The following is a 22,127-nucleotide window of genomic DNA, read 5'->3' on the forward strand; positions in this document are numbered from 1 at the left end:
CCTCTTCGAGCATTCCAACAAACCTTAACGATCGGTATGTTGCTCTGCTTGAGCCGTTTAACTTCACGATCCATGGTTTCGATTGGTTCTTCGATGAATTGTAGTTTCTCGTCGACATGGATTTCTTCAAGAGGAATGGTGAGATCTTCCTTTGCAAGACACTTCTTAAGGTTTGAGACGTGAAATGTATTATGTACTCCAGCGAGTTGTTGTGGTAACTCGAGTCGATAAGCTACCGGTCCAATGCGTTCGATAATCTTGAACGGGCCTACGTACCTTGGGTTCAGTTTACCCCTTTTTCTGAAACGTATTACACCTTTCCATGGTGACACCTTTAACATAACCATGTCACCGATCTGAAACTCTAATGGTTTCCTTCGAACATCGGCGTAGCTCTTTTGGCGACTACGGGCTGTTTTCAATCTTTCCTTAATTTGTACTATCTTTTCTGTAGTTTCATGTATGATCTCGGGACCAGTTAATTGTCGATCTCCTACTTCATTCCAACAGATAGGAGATCTACACTTCCTTCCATACAGTGCTTCGAATGGCGCAACTTTAATGCTCGCATGATAACTATTATTATACGAGAATTCTGCTAATGGTAGATATTTATCCCATCCGTTTCCAAAATCGATCACACATGCCCTGAGCATGTCTTCAAGAGTTTGAATCGTTCTTTCACTCTGCCCGTCGGTTTGCGGATGATATGCGGTGCTCATATCCAAACGAGTTCCTAGGGCCTCTTGTAGCGATTGCCAGAACTTTGATGTAAATCTACTATCACGATCGGATATAATGGAAATAGGTATTCCATGCCTTGAAACAATTTCCTTTATACACAATCGTAATAGTTTCTCCATTCTATCCGTTTCCTTTATAGGCAAGAAATGTGCAGATTTGGTGAGACGATCAACAATCACCCAAATGGTGTCGTATCCCCAGACAGTCTTTGGTAACTTCGTGATGAAATCCATGGTAATACCATCCCATTTCCATTCTGGGATTTCTGGTTGTTGAAGTAACCCTGACGGCTTCTGGTGTTCTGCTTTGACTTTGGAACAAGTTAAACACTCCCCAACATATGTTGCAACGTCTGTCTTTAAATTAGGCCACCAATAATGTGTCTTAAGATCTTGGTACATCTTTCCAACTCCAGGATGTATCGAGTATCTTGTCTTATGTGCCTCATTCAATATCAACTTCCTTAATCCACCCAACTTCGGTACCCAAATACGGTTTGCAAAATATCGAATTCCGTCTTCCCGTATAACGAGTTGCTTCTCATACTTCTTCATTATTTCATTTCTTATGTTTTCTTTAGTAAGTGCTTCTCGTTGAACTTCTTTGATTTGTGAGTTGAGATTCATGCGAATTTTTATGTTCATTGCTCGTACTCGAATTGGTTCTCATTCCTTTCTGCTTAGAGCATCGGCCACCACGTTCGCCTTCCCGGGATGATAACGAATTTCACAATCATAGTCGTTTATCAGCTCGACCCACCTACGTTGCCTCATGTTCAGCTGTTTCTGATCAAAAATATGTTGAAGACTTTTATGATCAGTGAACACAGTGCATTTAACCCCATACAAGTAGTGTCTCCATATCTTCAATGCAAACACGACTGCTCCCAGTTCTAAATCATGCGTTGTATAATTCCGCTCGTGAATCTTCAATTGTTGGGATGCGTATGCAATAACTTTCTTCCGTTGCATAAGAACGCAACCAAAACCTTGTCGCGAAGCGTCACAATATATTTCAAAATCATCGTTCCCTTCTGGTAACGATAAAATAGGCGCCGTAGTTAACTTCTTCTTTAGTAATTGAAATGCACTCTCCTGCTCAGATGTCCATTCATATTTCTTCCCTTTTTGCGTTAACACTGTCAACGGCTTAGCTATTCGGGAAAAATCTTGAATAAACCTTCTATAATAACCGGCTAAACCCAAAAATTGGCGTATCTGCGTTGGTGTCTTAGGAGTCTCCCATTTTTCAATGACTTCAATTTTTGCTGGATCAACCTGAATTCCTTTGCTACTAACAACGTGGCCAAGAAATTGCACTTCTTTCAACCAGAAAGCATATTTAGAAAATTTAGCATATAGCTGTTCTTTTCTCAACAACTCTAATATCAACCTTAAATGCTGCTCATGCTCTTGCTCACTCTTGGAATAGATAAGAATATCATCAATGAAAACGATAACAAACTTATCTAAATATGGACTACAAACTCGATTCATGAGGTCCATGAATACAGCTGGCGCATTTGTCAACCCAAACGGCATGACCAAAAATTCGTAATGACCATAACGTGTCCGAAAAGCAGTTTTCGGTATATCTTCTTCTTTGACGCGTAATTGATGATAGCCCGATCTTAGGTCAATTTTCGAGTACACACATGATCCTTGGAGTTGATCAAATAAGTCGTCAATTCTCGGTAGTGGATACCGATTCTTGATAGTTAACTTATTTAATTCACGATAATCTATACACATCCTAAAAGATCCATCTTTCTTTTTAACAAATAGAATTGGAGCTCCCCACGGTGAAGTACTTGGTCGTATGAATCCACGATCCAGTAATTCTTTTAACTGACTCTGAAGTTCTTTTAACTCGGACGGTGCAAGTCTATATGGAGCATGGGCAACTGTGCAGCTCCTGGTACTAAATCTATTTGAAATTCTACAGATCTAAATGGAGGTAATCCCGGCAACTCTTTCGGAAAAACTTCAGGAAAATCTCTTGCCACAGGCACGTCGTTGATGCACTTCTCTTTTTCTTTCTTTTCGACTTTATTAACATGTGCTAGAATAGCATAACATCCCTTTTCTAAACACTTCTTGGCTTTCAAACAGCTAATGAGTTTTAGCTTTGAGTTACCCTTCTCTCCATAAATCATCACCGGCATTTTATCCTTACAAGGAATGCGAATTGCCTTCTTGGCACACACAACTTCAGCTCCCACTTTGGACATCCAGTCCATGCCGACTATTACATCAAAACTTCCTAATTCTACGGGTATTAAGTCAATTTTAAATGTTTCTCCGGCTAAATTTATTTTACAATCACGGCAAATTTTATCAGCTTTAATTAGTTTACCATTAGCTAACTCAATCATGTACTTAGCATCTAGAGGTAATGATGAACAATTCAATTTAGCGTAAAAGCCTCTACTCACGTAACTTCTATCGGCACCAGTATCAAATATAATAGATGCGGATAAGTTATTAATGGTAAACGTACCCGTAACAAGCTCCGGGTCTTCACACGCCTCTCTAGCATTAATAACAAATGCTCTTCCACGTGCAGATCCATTATTCTTCTCTGGATTCGGACACTGGCTCTTATAGTGACCTTGTTTTCCACACCCATAACAAGTAATGGTAGCTAAAGTAGTTCTATTTGCATTGGTGGTAGGAGTCTTGGTACCATTTGTATTTGTAACGAGAGCCCTACAATCTTCAGCAAGATGACCCTTTCGATTACATTTGTTGCATACCACATTACAGTAGCCAGAGTGATGTTTGTGGCATCGGTTACATAAAGGATTTTGTCCTTTGTAACCAAAGCTTAAACCACTACCCGCACCTTGCGTGATTTCTTGTTTCTTAAAAGATTGTTGTTGGTTACCTCGATCATAATTTCCATTCCACTTTCTTTTGTTACCTGATACCTTCACATCAGTATTGGATACTTTCTTATCCATGATGACCTGATCCATTAGCTCGTTTGCCATGGTTATAGCTTCATGAATTGTCTTAGGTTTCGATGCTGTAACATTTGCCTTGACCTTTTTGGGCAAACCATCTTTGTACATTTCAATCTTCCGTTCTTCGGTTGGAACCAATTCAGGACATAGCAAAACTAATTCCATGAATCGCTGATTGTAGTTGGTGATTTCAGTACCAACAACCTTCAGGCTTCGTAATTCATCTTCCAACTTCCTAACCTCGTTCCTTGGATAATACTCGTTGATTAACATTATTTTGAATTCTTCCCATGGGGTATCATAAGCTACATCTCCTCCTACAGCCTTCACATAATTTTTCTACCACGTGAGTGCACTATCTTGTAAAGTGCACGATGCATACTTGGTCATGTCCTTTTCAACACAACCACTGATTTTAAACACAGTCTCCATCTTTTCTATCCACCGGGTTAAACCGATCGGTCCTTCCGTTCCACTGAATGATGAGGGCTTGCAAGCTTGAAAATTCTTGTAGGTACATCCTACACGAGGATTTGTGTTAACTGCAGCAGCTCTTGCAGCTTCGACCCATAACATTCTGTCGTTCACTCGCTGGTTGATGAATTCCTCGACTTCTTGTTCCGTCATTCGATTCAATCGCGCCATTTCCTAATAAAAGAAAATAATTATTCACATGGAATATTATAGATGTAGTGTGTATTTATAGTACATTATAGCTTGTTAACAATATGAACCAGGTATTATTATAAAAGCCTTTTCTTCTTATTAGCATTTTATAATTATATCTAGGGTAGTACCTACCCGTTAATGTTCATACTTAATAGCTTAGTACAGAACCAATTACTACAATCTAAATAATACTTAACCATGGAAAATTATTGCATTTCATACTTCACTATTTTACATATGCTTATCTTACATCGAACATTAAGCAAACCACACTAATAATATTATACAAAACATTATATGATCCCATGGTTTAATACGGCAGCGCATCGTTTGGTCTATTTTCTAGGACGTTTAGGTTCAAGGAATGGCCTAAAGCTTATCCTAGCTGTCTGCCTATATTTTGGCTGTGGGGCTGAAGAACTAGATGCCGGGATAGAACGAATAGGAATAGCGGGAATAGGGGTGGTAGTGTCTAGTGGAGTTGGTGCCACATCATCCTTACTAAACTCAGGATTTGAATTTTTTAATTCATTAGCCTTTCATTTCTTTCCTAGTTCGAACTTGTCTTTCGTAATTTCTTGTATTTCTTCCTCGGGTTCACTTTCCTCCTCGGGTTCACTTTCCTCCTCGGGTTCACTTTCCGGGTTCTTTATTGTTGGTTCATCCGGAATTTGTGAGTCTTCCCCAAAGATATTATTTTCGTCATCGGATAGGTTAATGACTGAAACACCATCTGAAGATTCTGATTCGGAGTCGCTGAATGTGATAATAAGTTTTGAGCCCGACATCTATCACACAACAACTAACCCATTAGTACTACATAATATTTACATATAAATTTTAACCAACAATGATAAGCAATGGTTGTTAAATCAGATCCGGTCAAAGTCCAGACTTACTAATGTATCCTAACGACTTATCAGTTAGACACACTAATGCAAACCTGGTTCGCTAAGACCACCGCTCTGATACCACATGTCATAACCCGTCCTTAACCATAAGAACGAGTTAGATAACGTATGATTTCATTGCGAGGTATTGACCTCTATATGCGACATTTTTAAAAGAACAACTGCATTTATTTTACATTACAAACCATAACTCTTATGTTAATACAAGCTTTAGACAATATAAAGATGATTATCGTTTAGCGATAATCTTAGACTTACAAACTTTACATGTGATGATAACAATACGATTTCTAGCATATTTTACATTACAATTTCTCGGATATGCAGTTTTATTTTTGACACAAATATGCATACTCAAGATCTTGCTTAAATTCAACATGTTGCAGCGGAAGCTTTTAGTTATCACCTGAGAATAGACATGTTTAAAACGTCAACATAAAGTTGGTGAGATATAGGTTTAATGCCGGCAGCGATATAAATATAGACCACAAGATTTCATATGTAAACATTTTAATAAAAATATTCTAAGTGGTTGAGCACTTGGTAACCATACTTAACATTTAATCACGTCGCATATTCCCTTTATTATGAAATCTTACTACACCGTACCAAGTGTAGTCACGAAACGAAGTACTGTGCAACCGTTGAATACTGGTCGTCCAGTCCGGTTGGGGTTGTCAGGCCCGATAGATCTATCAACAGGATTCGCGTTTACAATACCGCTGTAAATAGTAGTTACCAAGCTACATGGAAGTATGCCAGTGGTACAACTCAACGTAGAATATATTTTTCAGTTACTTGTGTCCATAACGTAAAACATAAAATACATGTATTCTCATCCCGAAATACTTAGAGTTTAAAAGTGGGACTATATACTCACTTTTGCCTTGAAGATATATATATTTTGACTTGGTCTCCGGTTGATATCACGAACCTATCCATATATAGTTTATCAATATATTTCCATTTTAAACAATCGTCACATATATATACTTATTATACTTTTAATAGTTTTAATAATTTCTTAGTCCGTAGTTAGCAGTCCGATGTTAGTAATTCAATTTTAATGGTTCATATTTAGGTGTTTAATAAATAAAACCCCCATCGAAATAAATAAAACCCCATCGTATTTGTATTGGTCGGGATTAATCTTGACCCACGGTACCGGTGTTGTCAAATGACGTGTTGCGTACATAAAGTACCGGTGTTGTCAAATGACGTGTTGCGTACAATCATGGGATCTTATGATTAATCTTCTCGTATTGTTTACGGGTGGTCCTGAAATATATAAAATTAAATTATGAGTACATATATATAAAATATCATGTTATTTTAGAAGATGTGATTCATTTAATTTTTCTCCAATTATTTTCGTGGCTAAACTAGTTTTGGATATCCGATCTTGTTTTGGTCATAATTTCTTCGTTACAACTCCGTTTTCGTTGGTTCAACTTGCCACTTCTTTGGATCGAGTTCTTCTTTAAGACTATGAACTGTAAATACCTTAGTTTATATTCGAAATCACAGGTCATAGGTCAAACTTTGGTGAAACTTATGAAGTTAATCATTTTCCCTTATGTAAACAACATTAAATGATTATTTTTCTAAAAATACTTATACTTTGAGTTAAATCATGAAATTTTTATGTGTTATCATATTCATAGTAAATATCATTTTTCCAGAAAATAAACCTCCAATTCAATGTTCAAAATAGTTTTTAATTATCCAACCCAAAACCGCCCCCGGTTGCACTCCGACGTCGTAAAAACAGTTTTTAAGGTGTTCTTTGAAAAACCAAGTTATACCTTGTTAAATTAGCATATATTTATGATATATTATATGTATTGAAGTATTTTAAAAGTTAAGTTAGAAGGATCTATTTAGTTTGCAAACAAGTTTGAAAACATTCAAACTATGTTCTTGTTGTTAAAATTTTATACCATAAAATAAGATAGCTATATATATATGAATCGAATAAGGTTATGAACAATGTTACTACCTCAAGTTACTTGGACAAGATTGCTGTAAAAGAGGAGTAAAAACCTAGAACCAAAAGAGTGATGGAATTGGATGAAAGATTGGAAGTAAACTTGTGTTCTTGGAAGGATTCTTGAAGTGTTTTTGTAAGGGTTTTCTTATGATGATTAAGTGATGTTTTTGGAACTAGATCTTCATGGTTGTGAGCTGAGATGGTTAAGGGGTTTAAGGCTCATAAGTGTGTGTGTTTTTAGCTAGAGAATTGAAGTAAAAATGAATCAAAATGATGATCCCCCATGGCTCTTAAAAAACGTGAATGGGGGGGGGGACCAAGACAAGATTTTAGTTTGTAATTTTATGTATTTAGTCAAGCAATCATACAAAAGTAATTACCTTATACATAAGGAATGAACAAGGGCTGGTTGGTGGTGATTTGATGTGTATTTACCAATAGTAAATACGTATAGAAGCTAGGTATGATACGAGTACATATACTCTAGATATACGTATAGAAATCTTGTGAAAATGGAATGAGAATTCAAATATAGCTATCTTTTGTGAATATACTTATATGGTTTTATGTATTTAAGTCCTTAAAAAGTGATTAAATACATTATATATACGATATATGTATAAACATTATAGGTCATAAGTATTTATGTCAAATAACGTTACGTATGGTTATCGTTTTGAAAACTTAAGTTAGTAGTTTCAAAATATACTTATAACTTATTGTTATTAATACAAAATGAGATATTAAAACATCCATAAATCATGTTAAATATGTATATATACATATATATACACAAACGTATAATTATCATATATTATATAGTTCGTGATATCATCGGTCAAACTAGACGGTCAAACGTTGTGTAAAACTCTTTTCGAAAACATAAGTTTCAATAATTTGGATTGCTTATCATGTTGGTAAGGTTTAATTTATGTAAATATTAATCTTATAAGTATAGATTGATCGAAAAAGTCCGGGTCATTACATCAGTGGTCTTATTTTACTGAGTCTTCACCTTTCTGTTTGTCACCTGAGAATCATCACAAATATCCCAAGTTAGTATTATATCCAAGTATTAATACGAAACTTCACATTTTAATAGAAAACATTTAATTTACATAACAGACAAGGTTTTCGAGCACTACAGATTTCTCGAGCAGCACTAGGTTTTCGAGCACAATAAGGTTCTCGAGCACCAAAGGTTTTCGAGTATCATGTTCTCAGGCACTATAACTTTTCGAGCACTAGGGTTTTCGAGCACTTAACATATTTTTAGGCACTAGAGGTTTTCGGGCACTTATAGTTTTCAAGCACTGTTTTCGAGCGGTACTGTATCACCATCAGCTTCGCTGATGAAGGTGATTTCATGTCCAAAACTCCATTTTCACATGTTTTGGTCCAATTCGAGTACAAGGAAAAATACATAATATATATATATACTTATTCCTTACCCAAATTCACTAAGATCTAACACTTGTGTACAAGATTTAAGATCAAAGTACCAAAATCCCTAATTGTTACAAATATGAACCCTAAAATTTAAATCACCATCTTCACTAGTTCTTAATCTAATTCTTAGCACAATTAGATCAAAAAACATACATCATATATAATCATAATCAAGCTATAACAACAACTAACTTTAGCATATAGCAAGATTTACTCATTACTCTTAATAATTATCATAATTTATGAAAACTAATAAACTAATTCATAACTCATGAAATATAAATTAATCACAATAGTACCTGCTAGTAATTTGCAAGACTAGATGAACACCATAACCTTAATTAAGATCCATAATTAATTAAAGAATGAGGGTGTGTTTGTTCATGCGTATGTATATGCATGTGTGTGATTTTAATTGTCAAATTTAAAAATGGAACAAGTGAGAAACATATTAGTTGGTCCCTTAATTCATTTGCAAGGAAATAAAACAAGAAGTAAACACGTGTAAACACGTGTACTTCCAGACAAAAGCCACCATCTCACTTTTATTTATAATTAATACAGGTAATATATCTGTGATCTAAAACACAACGTACCTCATTAGGCCGTCCTAACAAAGTCCAAATCACAAAAACAAATATTTTCTGTGACCATCGTCACGAGCACATTCACAAGTTCACATAATAAATTATCAACTCATAATTTATTATTTCACTCCTTATAATTAATTCCTACAAATTACCTATAATTTAAATATCATATTTAAATTATAATAAAATAACACAATATACTTATTTCATCTAGGCCACGAACCAGGGTGTTACACATTTAGAAATCTTTGTGATTTAATGGAATATATTCTCTTGGGTTTTGCATTAGATGCTTATGATACCTTAACCCTTCAGGTATATTCATATATATTACTATCAAGTGATCCATACAGATAAGTAGTAACAACATCCATTAGATGCATTTAAATAACTACCAGGTTGATTAAGTATCTAAAAGTAATTGCATCTATAACAGGGGAATAAGTTTCATCATAATCAATTCCCGGTCTTTGAGAAAAACCTTGAGCTACAAGTCTAGCTTTATACCTTGTAACTTCATTTTTCTCATTTATTTTTCGCAAAAAATCTATTTATACCCCACAGGTTTCACATCTTTAGGTATGAGAACGATAGATCCGAAAACTTTTCTTTTATTGAGCGATTCTAATTCAGCTCGTATTGCTCCTTTCCATTAAGCTCAATCATGTCCATTTTGATATTCAATGACAGATTTTGGTTCCAGATCATCATCTTTATTCATGATGTCATTGTAACATTATATGAAAATATCTCATCAAGATTTTTCATTTCATTTCGGTTCCATAATATTGCATAATTTATCGCAATTTATGTATTTACATTTATCAATATCCTCTGTAGAAGGAATATTGATTTGTGGTTCTTCTTGAACACTTTCTTTTACCTCATTATCAGCTAATTTTCCTTTTCGAAGATTTTTATCTTTGGAACCAATTGATCTTTCACGTTTCAGACGTGGCAAAGACTCATGAGTGACATTATTTCCAGCTTTTGGAATTTCAATTCGAGCTGGAGCATTTCCTGCTATTATATATGATTTAGTCACTCTTTTTGTATCTTTAAATGCATAAAGTAATTAATTTGCAAGTTCTTGCATATGCATTAGTTTTTAACTTTCGTTTCGCATTCTTTTGTGCGAGTTCTATATACCTTAATTGATGTTCATATCATGAAGCATCTTTTTCTTTATTTTTCATTTCTCTCCCTAATCTAGGGACCAATTTTTCATTAAAAAGACAATCAGCAAAACATGCTGTAAAAACATCACCCGTCATGGGTTCAATATATCTTATAATTGAAGATGTTTCATATCCAATATATATCCCCATCCTCCTTTGAGGGCTCATTTAGTGCGTTGTGGTGGTGCAACTAGAGCATGCACTGCATAATCAAATGTTCTAATTGTGGGAAAAATTTGGCTTTCTGCCAAAATCAAGTTGTCGGGGAGAATATGTATGATTTTCACTTCGTCAAACATGAAGTAATGTCGCAGCATGTAAATTTGCATGTCCCCATATAAATATTGAGAGTTCGGTATTCATTTTCAATGGTCTAGTTATTAGCTGCAAGCATTTAATTATTGATTCAGCTAAACCAATTTTGTATGTTTATGAGTAATAGGATGTTCAACAACAATCCCTATAGAAATATAATAAGCATTAAATGCTTGAGATGTTAACTCATCAGCATTATCAATTTGAACCCTTTTAATGGTGTAATCAGAAAAACGTGCTCTTAATTTAATAATTTGTGCAAGAAACTATGCAAATGCCATTTTATGACTTGATAATAGACAAACATGAGACCATCTACTAAATGTATGTATCAGAACATGAAATGTCTAAATGGTCTACATGGTGGATGAATTTATTCGCATATCTCACCTTGAATTCTTTCAAGAAACATTTGTGATTCCTTTTCACAATATACTTTTCATTAATCACCATATGTGCTTTTCATTAATCACCATATGTGCTTTTTCATTAATCACCATATGTGCTTTTTCATTAATCGCCATATAAGCTTTTCATTAATCACCATATGTGCTTTTCATTAATTACCATATGAGCTTTTCATTAATCACCATATGTGCTTTTCATTAATCACCATATGCGCTTTTCATCATATATCCTTTTCACCATATGCGCTTTTAATCATATGCGCTGCGTTTTTCATCATATGCGCTTTTTATCATGTGCGCTTTTCATCATATGAACTGCACTTTTCATCATATGCGCTTTTAATCATATGCCCTGCGTTTTTCATCATATGCGCTTTTTATCATATGCGTTTTTCATCATATGCGCTGCGCTTTTCATCATATGCGCTTTTTAATCATATGCGCTTTTTAATCATATGCGCTGCGCTTTTCATCATATGCGCTGCGCTTTTCATCATATGCGCTTTTAATCATATGCCCTGCGTTTTTCATCATATGCGCTTTTTATCATATGCGCTTTTCATCATATACAATGCGCTTTTCATCATATGCGCTGCGCTTTTCATCATATGCGCTTTTTAATCATATGCGCTGCACTTTTCATCATATGCGCTTTTCGATGCTACATATATATTTCTCATTTTTCTGTTATCATTGACTGATAATCATATCCATTATGATATATATCAGAGAAACTTAACGAAATTCTCTTTCATTATTTGGAGAAAACAAGACATTATTTATCAGAAAGTTCGTACCATTTGGTAACATTAATTTTGCCTTTTCCGTTCCTTATATCAAGTTTCCAAGACCTGATATAGTATTTATAATTCTTTCATTTGATTTAAATTAATGAAATATTTCTTAGATTTGTATGTTACCACTATCTGCAATACATAGGTCTTTACCATTTAATTGATGTTGTATTTCAGCAAGATTCATACTAAAATTTCAAATAAGATAAGCAAATAATGAGTTATATTTCAGCAAGATAATCAAATTATATTACCTGCAATCAAGTTACAATCCGTAGTACATAAAAGATAACACCTAATAAACATATAGTGTTATGGTCTAAAATTATTTAATTAGGAGTGACACTTTGATATTGCTAAAAATGAACACATATTTAGAAGCAACATATCTCCAAAATAATAGGTTTTTAAATGTATTTCGCGTAATTTCTACTTGTAATTGTATAAATAAATAAGAGTGAAGACGGAGCACGAAAAATGAAGAATTAATCAAGAACACAGTCAAAACGCTCTATGTACAAATTATAACCCAAAAGGTACAAGTTCTTAATGCATAGATGAAGAGGTACAATTAAAGAAGTGAAGTGTACATGAAACTTAAGCAGCAATCTAAATCATTCGTCAAAGTACAAGTCAGTAGTGCACAAGGTGTAAGGAAACAAAGCACCCAAATTCTGTAAAACATCACCTACTATTTTAACCTCAAATTAAATATTTTTTTATTAAAAAAAAGATCTGCATGCTTTCTTTTTGGTATTATCATTATCATGATCACATACATAACATAATACAGTAGTAAATATATATAAATATAAGAGATATAAACATAATCTAGATAGTTCCATTTCCTCCCATTATTAATCACCCACTAATTTTTCAGGCCTCATGTGAATGATTTAAACTAGTATAGCAGGCCACATGTTCCACAAAATTTAAAAAAAAAAAAAAAACATGACAATTGATTTCATCATCATTGTCCCCTTTTATTAATCTCCACTCTTTCTATCTCTTATTTATTTATTTAAAGTTAATGCAACGTGTTGCTTTCGGTTAATAGTGAAAAAGGATTCCACTAATGAAAAAGAAGTCCACTAATTATGGAATATGAGGTCTTGTAATCATTCATATGGAGTATTAATATAGAGTTGATATGGCAGTAGCAAGTTCACAACATAATACTTTAAATTGTGCTATGTCTCATTTCATCTTTATTTTCCATATATATATATATATATATATATATATATATATATATATATATATATATATATATATATATATATATATATATATATATATATATATATATATATTCAATTCAAAGTAGTTAATTTGTACTGTAATCTATATAGCACGGGTGTTTTAAATTCAAGTTTCAACCGTTTGAATATAATGGATATGCATATGTTTGTAAGTTATATCTATTTTATTACTCTTATGTCTCGTAGTTAAATTTATACTATATTCATCTAGTGAAATTGTTAGTACTCCAAATTTTCAGAGTTCAATATCCTAGATATTCAATTCTAACATTATATTAACCGACAATTCTAGCCAAATTAAATCAGTCATCTATAAAAAAAAATCTCCATTCTCAAAACCATAACCGATAGCCTTTTCTAGCAACTCATATTTTAATCAAAATTATTTCTCTTTTACTGTACGACCATTCCTTATCGCTCTTGATCTAAATAAGATAGCTTGTGGTTATAAAGATTTGGTTTTCTTGTTAATTAATTAAGTCAAAGAAATGTAAATTAGGTAAAAATCAACAACGTTTTGGAATACCTGATGAGTATAAATCACATCGGAGGTTTCAAGATCTTCCGGCGGTTTCAGCGGTGGACGGCGGGAATCTTGAGAGGTGGAAGTGGTGGTTAGGTAAGTGGAAAAATCACCTTAATTATACAGAGCTCTTCGAGCTGATAACGTGTTGTAATTTAATAATTTATATCTACTTATAATGACATATATCCTACTAATATGAAAGAAGAAAGGAGTGTAGATTCTTATTAAAGAATGGTGTACATACTGATTACAATCGATATCATATTTATAGTATAATAATTCACTAATATCCATGATCCACTAAATTTTTTGATTCACCAAATTTTATTTTATCAAAAGTAAAATTTTCGGGCACCACACTATGATTTATAACAAAAATTAAGTAATTACGGAGTATATATTTTCATTTGTGTCATTATTATTGTAGTAAAGACTTCGTAGTTAATTAGCTCTTCATTGCATTAAGACTCAAATATAAATAAACAAACCTTTCTAATTCTTGCAATCACACATGACCTTTGAGTTTTCTCATATGTTACAAATGAAATAGATTTGAAGTTAAAGTTTTAAACATCATGTTATGTAAAATTATTTCATCTGGCTTTTATTATATTAAGAAATTAAAATAGTGTAGATGAAGAACCAAGACTAAGATGTTGATAATTTTTAACAGTTAACAGATATTTTACTTTTTATTAATATTTATATTTAAATTTATATTTATAGTTAAAATCATCTATTACATTAGCATAACACTCAAAATAACATAAGGTAAATAATTTTTTTTTCCTTCATGTAATTATACATATATGACCTATGAGCTTTTATAGAAGTTAGAAAATAATTTAACTTTAGTGTATTTAAAATTATTAACATAATAAATGTACTTTCATTATGTGATGATCCGGAAAATTTTGACTTATTTAAACCAATTCTCTATATGATTTAATATTTTCGTCATGATAAGCAATGAATTTTGACAAGTTTTAAACCTTTTGTAAATGAGTTTTTATGTAACGGTTGACCACCCTGTTTGTCCGATGATTCACGAATGTCATAACTTGTGATAATTATATATATATATATATATATATATATATATATATATATATATATATATATATATATATATATACGGAAACATGCGAATAATATTTATATACGAAATGATAAAAATTTACTATTAAATGATGCAATTTCAAATCTAAAATTTTTACGTATATAATCGTTTTATTTTTATGATGTATTTTTTTTTAATTTTTAAGAAGACACGAAGTTAAATCAAAGATGTACAAGTTGTAAAGCACAACGTACAACAATGTAACTTAAATAGTTGAATCAAAATTAATTAATTTACTATTCACATGAAAGCAACATGATAGAAATTATTAATTATAAGTTACATAAAAAATCCCTGAAGTATTTAATAAATACGACTTTTTAAAATATTAAAATTCATTGAATTAAAAGAATTTTGTGATTTACTGTGGCACGGAATGATCAGTAGACTAGTATGTACACTCTACATCGAACGTATATAGTAATTTTATAAATAAATGAACCTTTTTACAACTAGTTTTATAAAGCTTAAGACCAAAATAAATATATGTATTCAATTATAAAAAGTAGAATTCTTTTTATTTATACTTTTACCCGTCAATTATTAGCAACAGAGTAAGAAATACCGGTCTGCGAAAACTGTCGGCAGATATTATTGAATGTTAATTGTCACGTTTTTATTTTCTATATTATTATATTATTTTAATATTATTACATTATTACTTTATTATAATTATTATATTATAATATTATATTTATATTAAATATATATATATATATATATATATATATATATATATATATATATATATATATATATATATATATATATATGACACACGATTTCAGTTTCTGGTTCATTACATTTTTCACATAGACATAGATATTTACTTCGTATAATTATTATTATCATTATTATTTATATTATTATTATTATTAGTATTAAGATTATTATTATAAATCTTAATCTTATTAGTATTCGTATTATACATAAAATACTACGACGGGGTTATGTTCGGGTGATTTCAAAACGAGTTTTCAAATGGGTCAAAGCTAAGGAATTTATGGGTTATATCTAAGGAGGATATGGGTATTGTTCGGGGGTTTTGTTCGTGAATCAAAGGCCAACCTTGCACTTGTCATTTACGTTGCACCTACATACATTTTCCTACAATATTGAACCACAATATTGAATGGTGAGTTTATAGATCCCTTTTTAATTGCTTTTGCAATCTATATTTTTGGGCGGAGAATACATGCACTTTATTTTAAACGCAATGGACACAAGTACATATTAAATTCTACACTGAGTTTGAACCGAAAATTTCTTAGCTTTGGTAACTAGTAACTGCCAGTTATAAGAGCTGGTGGGTGCGAGTAGTTGTATATGGATCCATAGGGCTTGACATCCCCGTCCGTTCCAAGTATAGAGACCCTAGCCTGAACTATAAAGCGGACGTATGCTATTTGAATTTCGTACACGTTGGTTTGCGTGTATTGTACATGTTGGTTGCATGTATGTAAAAATAGGGGTACTTATTATATATACGTTAAGTTTAGTTACCAGGGTGCTCAATTTCGTAGAATATTTTGATAAATGTTTTGGATGAAACAACTGAAATCTTGTGATCCACCTTTATATACAGAGTATGCGCAATATTAAAACTATGAACTCACCAACCTTTGTGTTGATACTTTTAACATGTTTATTCTCAGGTCCCTAGAAGTCTTCCGCTGTTTGCTTATACGTTATACAAGATATGTGTATGGAGTCATACATGCTTTATTCGAGAAAACTTTGCATTCACAAAATCATCATCATGTATCTTATTTTGACTATATTGTCAACGGCTGTATTATTGTAAACTATTATATACGGTGATTGTCTATATGTAGAAATCATCAGATGTCAAAAACTTTGGATTTAGATATTCAATTATGGTGTGCATTTTTAAAAGAATGCAATGTTTACAAAACGTATCATATAGAGGTCAATACCTCACTGTGAAATCGATGAATAATGTACCGCGTCAATAGCGATTTTGACGGGTCGTTACACATTATCACAATATATTATAGATAACTTAACTTTTATATATATATATATATATATATATATATATATATATATATATATATATATAACCATAAATTTTTTAACTATTTTAAAATAATTTATTTAACCATATTTATGACTTAAAGTTCTATATATATATATATATATATATATATATATATATATATATATATATATATATATATATATATATATATATATATTAATTTATATTTATATCATCTTACACATTTTTCTTTCAAGAAGCTATGTTTTACATATTATAAAATCTTTTTTGTGAAATAATAATTTTATTGTTTGTCCCACTATGCACCCACGTATATATGATATTAAATTGTGAAAACGGTTTACTTCAATTGTATTAAAATAATCAATAAGGGACTTTTGAGGAACCCTATATTTAAATATAAGTTGAGTTTTATTCATATAAACACATAAAATAATGTAAATGATGAATGATAACAATTTAATGAGAAACTCAAAAGTTATAATTAATTATTATTATTATTATTATTATTATTATTATATATATATTAAATAATATTTTAAATCATAAATAATATATAGATTACATATATTTATCTCATGATACATAACTTGAATATCCATCTTTTAGTAATATGGTGTGATCTTCCTATTGTATGATTGCTATTGAAAAGCGGAGATGACATACATATCTATAGGCTACAAATAATTTTTTACAAAATCTATATACATATATATAACTGAATATATATATATATATATATATATATATATAAATATATATATATATGTATATATATATATATATATATATATATATATATTATATATATATATATTATGAAAATATGTACATCAAAATTAAAACAATATTATATATATATATATATATATATATATATATATATATATATATATATATATATATATATATATATATATATATATATATATATATATATATATATATATATATATATATATATATATATATATATATATATATATATATATATATATATATTATATACGTATATATATACATATACATATACATATTCGAATATATATTACATATATTTAACCTCATGGTACATAACTTGAATATCCATATTTTAGTAATAATATGATGTGATCTTCCCATTATATGATTGCTATTGAAAAGTGAAGATAACATATATATTTATAGGATAGAAAAAAAATAAGTTTCTTCAGTAAGAAGATGAAAGGTTCGTATATTTATTGTTCATTTTTGATTTTCGGTTTATTAATTATTTATTTTATTACTATTTATTTATTTATTTATTTAACATTTAATTGATATTAAATAAATAATGATAAATATATATTATATGTAGGTTACTAATATTGATTTAATCAGGTTCATAAAATAATATTAAATCTTATATTTAATTTTTTTAATATTTATATATATTATTTTATTTTTTTATTTAATCTAATTTAATAGAAATTCTATTTAATACACCATATTTAATATTTATGATTAACTAAATAATAAATAAATAATATTATATATTATTTAATTCTATTTATTTAATCTAATACATAATATGTAGTGACCCGAACTTTTCCATGTTTATATATATTAATTGAGATTGATATTTACATGATTAAATGTTTCCAACATGTTAAGCAATCAAACTTGTTAAGACTTGATTAATTGAAATATGTTTCATATAGACAATTGACCACCCAAGTTGACCGGTGATTCACGAACGTTAAAACTTGTAAAAACTATATGATGACATATATATGGATATATATATAGTTAACATGATACTATGATAAGTAAACATATCATTAAGTATATTAACAATGAACTACATATGTAAAAACAAGACTACTAACTTAATGATTTTTAAACGAGACATATATGTAACGATTATCATTGTAAAGACATTTAATGTATATATATCATATTAAGAGATATTCATACATGATAATATCATGATAATATAATAATTTAAAATCTCATTTGATATTATAAACATTGGGTTAACAACATTTAACAAGATCGTTAACCTAAAGGTTTCAAAACAACACTTACATGTAACGACTAACGATGACTTAACGACTCAGTTAAAATGTATATACATGTAGTGTTTTAATATGTATTTATACACTTTTGAAAGACTTCAATACACTTATCAAAATACTTCTACTTAACAAAAATGCTTACAATTACATCCTCGTTCAGTTTCATCAACAATTCTACTCGTATGCACCCGTATTCGTACACGTACAATACACAGCTTTTAGATGTATATACTATTGGTATATACACTCCAATGATCAGCTCTTAGCAGCCCATGTGAGTCACCTAACACATGTGGGAACCATCATTTGGCAACTAGCATGAAATATCTCATAAAATTACAAAAATATGAGTAATCATTCATGACTTATTTACATGAAAACAAAATTACATATCCTTTATATCTAATCCATACACCAACGACCAAAAACACCTACAAACACTTTCATTCTTCAATTTTCTTCATCTAATTGATCTCTCTCAAGTTCTATCTTCAAGTTCTAAGTGTTCTTCATAAATTCTACAAGTTCTAGTTACATAAAATCAAGAATACTTTCAAGTTTGCTAGCTCACTTCCAATCTTGTAAGGTGATCATCCAACCTCAAGAAATCTTTGTTTCTTACAGTTGGTTATCATTCTAATACAAGGTAATAATCATATTCAAACTTTGGTTCAATTTCTATAACTATAACAATCTTATTTCAAGTGATGATCTTACTTGAACTTGTTTTCGTGTCATGATTCTGCTTCAAGAACTTCGAGCCATCCAAGGATCCGTTGAAGCTAGATCCATTTTTCTCTTTTCCAGTAGGTTTATCCAAGGAACTTAAGGTAGTAATGATGTTCATAACATCATTCGATTCATACATATAAAGCTATCTTATTCGAAGGTTTAAACTTGTAATCACTAGAACATAGTTTAGTTAATTCTAAACTTGTTCGCAAACAAAAGTTAATCCTTCTAACATGACTTTTAAAATCAACTAAACACATGTTCTATATCTATATGATATGCTAACTTAATGATTTAAAACCTGGAAATACGAAAAACACCGTAAAACCGGATTTACGCCGTCGTAGTAACACCGCGGGCTGTTTTGGGTTAGTTAATTAAAAACTATGATAAACTTTGATTTAAAAGTTGTTATTCTGAGAAAATGATTTTTATTATGAACATGAAACTATATCCAAAAATTATGGTTAAACTCAAAGTGGAAGTATGTTTTATAAAATGGTCATCTAGACATCGTTCTTTCGACTGAAATGACTACCTTTACAAAAACGACTTGTAACTTATTTTTCCGACTATAAACCTATACTTTTTCTATTTAGATTCATAAAATAGAGTTCAATATGAAACCATAGCAATTTTATTCACTCAAAACGGATTTAAAATGAAGAAGTTATGGGTAAAACAAGATTGGATAATTTTTCTCATTTTAACTACGTGAAAATTGGTAACAAATCTATTCCAACCATAACTTAATCAACTTGTATTGTATATTATGTAATCTTGAGATACCATAGACACGTATACAATGTTTTGACCTATCATGTCGACACATCTATATATATTTCGGAACAACCATAGACACTCTATATGTGAATGTTGGAGTTAGCTATACAGGGTTGAGGTTGATTCCAAAATATATATAGTTTGAGTTGTGATCAATACTGAGATACGTATACACTGGGTCGTGGATTGATTCAAGATAATATTTATCGATTTATTTCTGTACATCTAACTGTGGACAACTAGTTGTAGGTTACTAACGAGGACAGCTGACTTAATAAACTTAAAACATCAAAATATATTAAAAGTGTTGTAAATATATTTTGAACATACTTTGATATATATGTATATATTGTTATAGGTTCGTGAATCAACCAGTGGCCAAGTCTTACTTCCCGACGAAGTAAAAATCTGTGAAAGTGAGTTATAGTCCCACTTTTAAAATCTAATATTTTTGGGATGAGAATACATGCAGGTTTTATAAATGATTTACAAAATAGACACAAGTACGTGAAACTACATTCTATGGTTGAATTATCGAAATCGAATATGCCCCTTTTTATTAAGTCTGGTAATCTAAGAATTAGGGAACAGACACCCTAATTGGCGCGAATCCTAAAGATAGATCTATCGGGCCTAACAAACCCCATCCAAAGTACCGGATGCTTTAGTACTTCGAAATTTATATCATATCCGAAGGGTGTCCCGGAATGATGGGGATATTCTTATATATGCATCTTGTTAATGTCGGTTACCAGGTGTTCACCATATGAATGACTTTTATCTCTATGTATGGGATGTGTATTGAAATATGAAATCTTGTGGTCTATTATTATGATTTGATATATATAGGTTAAACCTATAACTCACCAACATTTTTGTTGACGTTTTAAGCATGTTTATTCTCAGGTGATTATTAAGAGCTTCCGCTGTCGCATACTTAAATAAGGACGAGATTTGGAGTCCATGCTTGTATGATATTGTGTAAAAACTGCATTCGAGAAACTTATTATGTTGTAACATATTTGTATTGTAAACCATTATGTAATGGTCGTGTGTAAACAGGATATTTTAGATTATCATAATTTGATAATCTACGTAAAGTTTTTTAAACCTTTATTGATGAAATAAAGGTTATGGTTTGTTTTAAAATGAATGCAGTCTTTGAAAAACGTCTCATATAGAGGTCAAAACCTCGCAACGAAATCAATTAATATGGAACATTTTTAATCAATAAGAACGGGACATTTCAGTTGGTATCTGAGCGTTGGTCTTAGAGAACCAGAATTTTGCATTAGTGTGTCTTATCGAGTTTGTTAGGATGCATTAGTGAGTCTGGACTTCGACCGTGTTTACTTGAAAAATGATTGCTTAACAAATTTTGTTGGAAACTATATATTTTTAACATGTGAATATTATGTGATATATTAATCTCTTAACGTGTTTGATATTATGTGATAGATGTCTACCTCTAGAACAAGTCCCATTGACTCACCTAATAATAATGAAGAGTCAAATGTAAATTGGAATGATTCGTGGACTGATTCACAAGTTCCCGAAGAGGAACCGGAAGAAGAGTCGGAATCGGAAGAAGAATCAGAACCGGAAGAAGACGAACCGGAGGAGGAAATAGAAC

The sequence above is a fragment of the Rutidosis leptorrhynchoides genome, chromosome 4 (genome assembly GCF_046630445.1).
Source record: "Rutidosis leptorrhynchoides isolate AG116_Rl617_1_P2 chromosome 4, CSIRO_AGI_Rlap_v1, whole genome shotgun sequence".
Taxonomy (NCBI): Eukaryota; Viridiplantae; Streptophyta; class Magnoliopsida; order Asterales; family Asteraceae; genus Rutidosis; species Rutidosis leptorrhynchoides.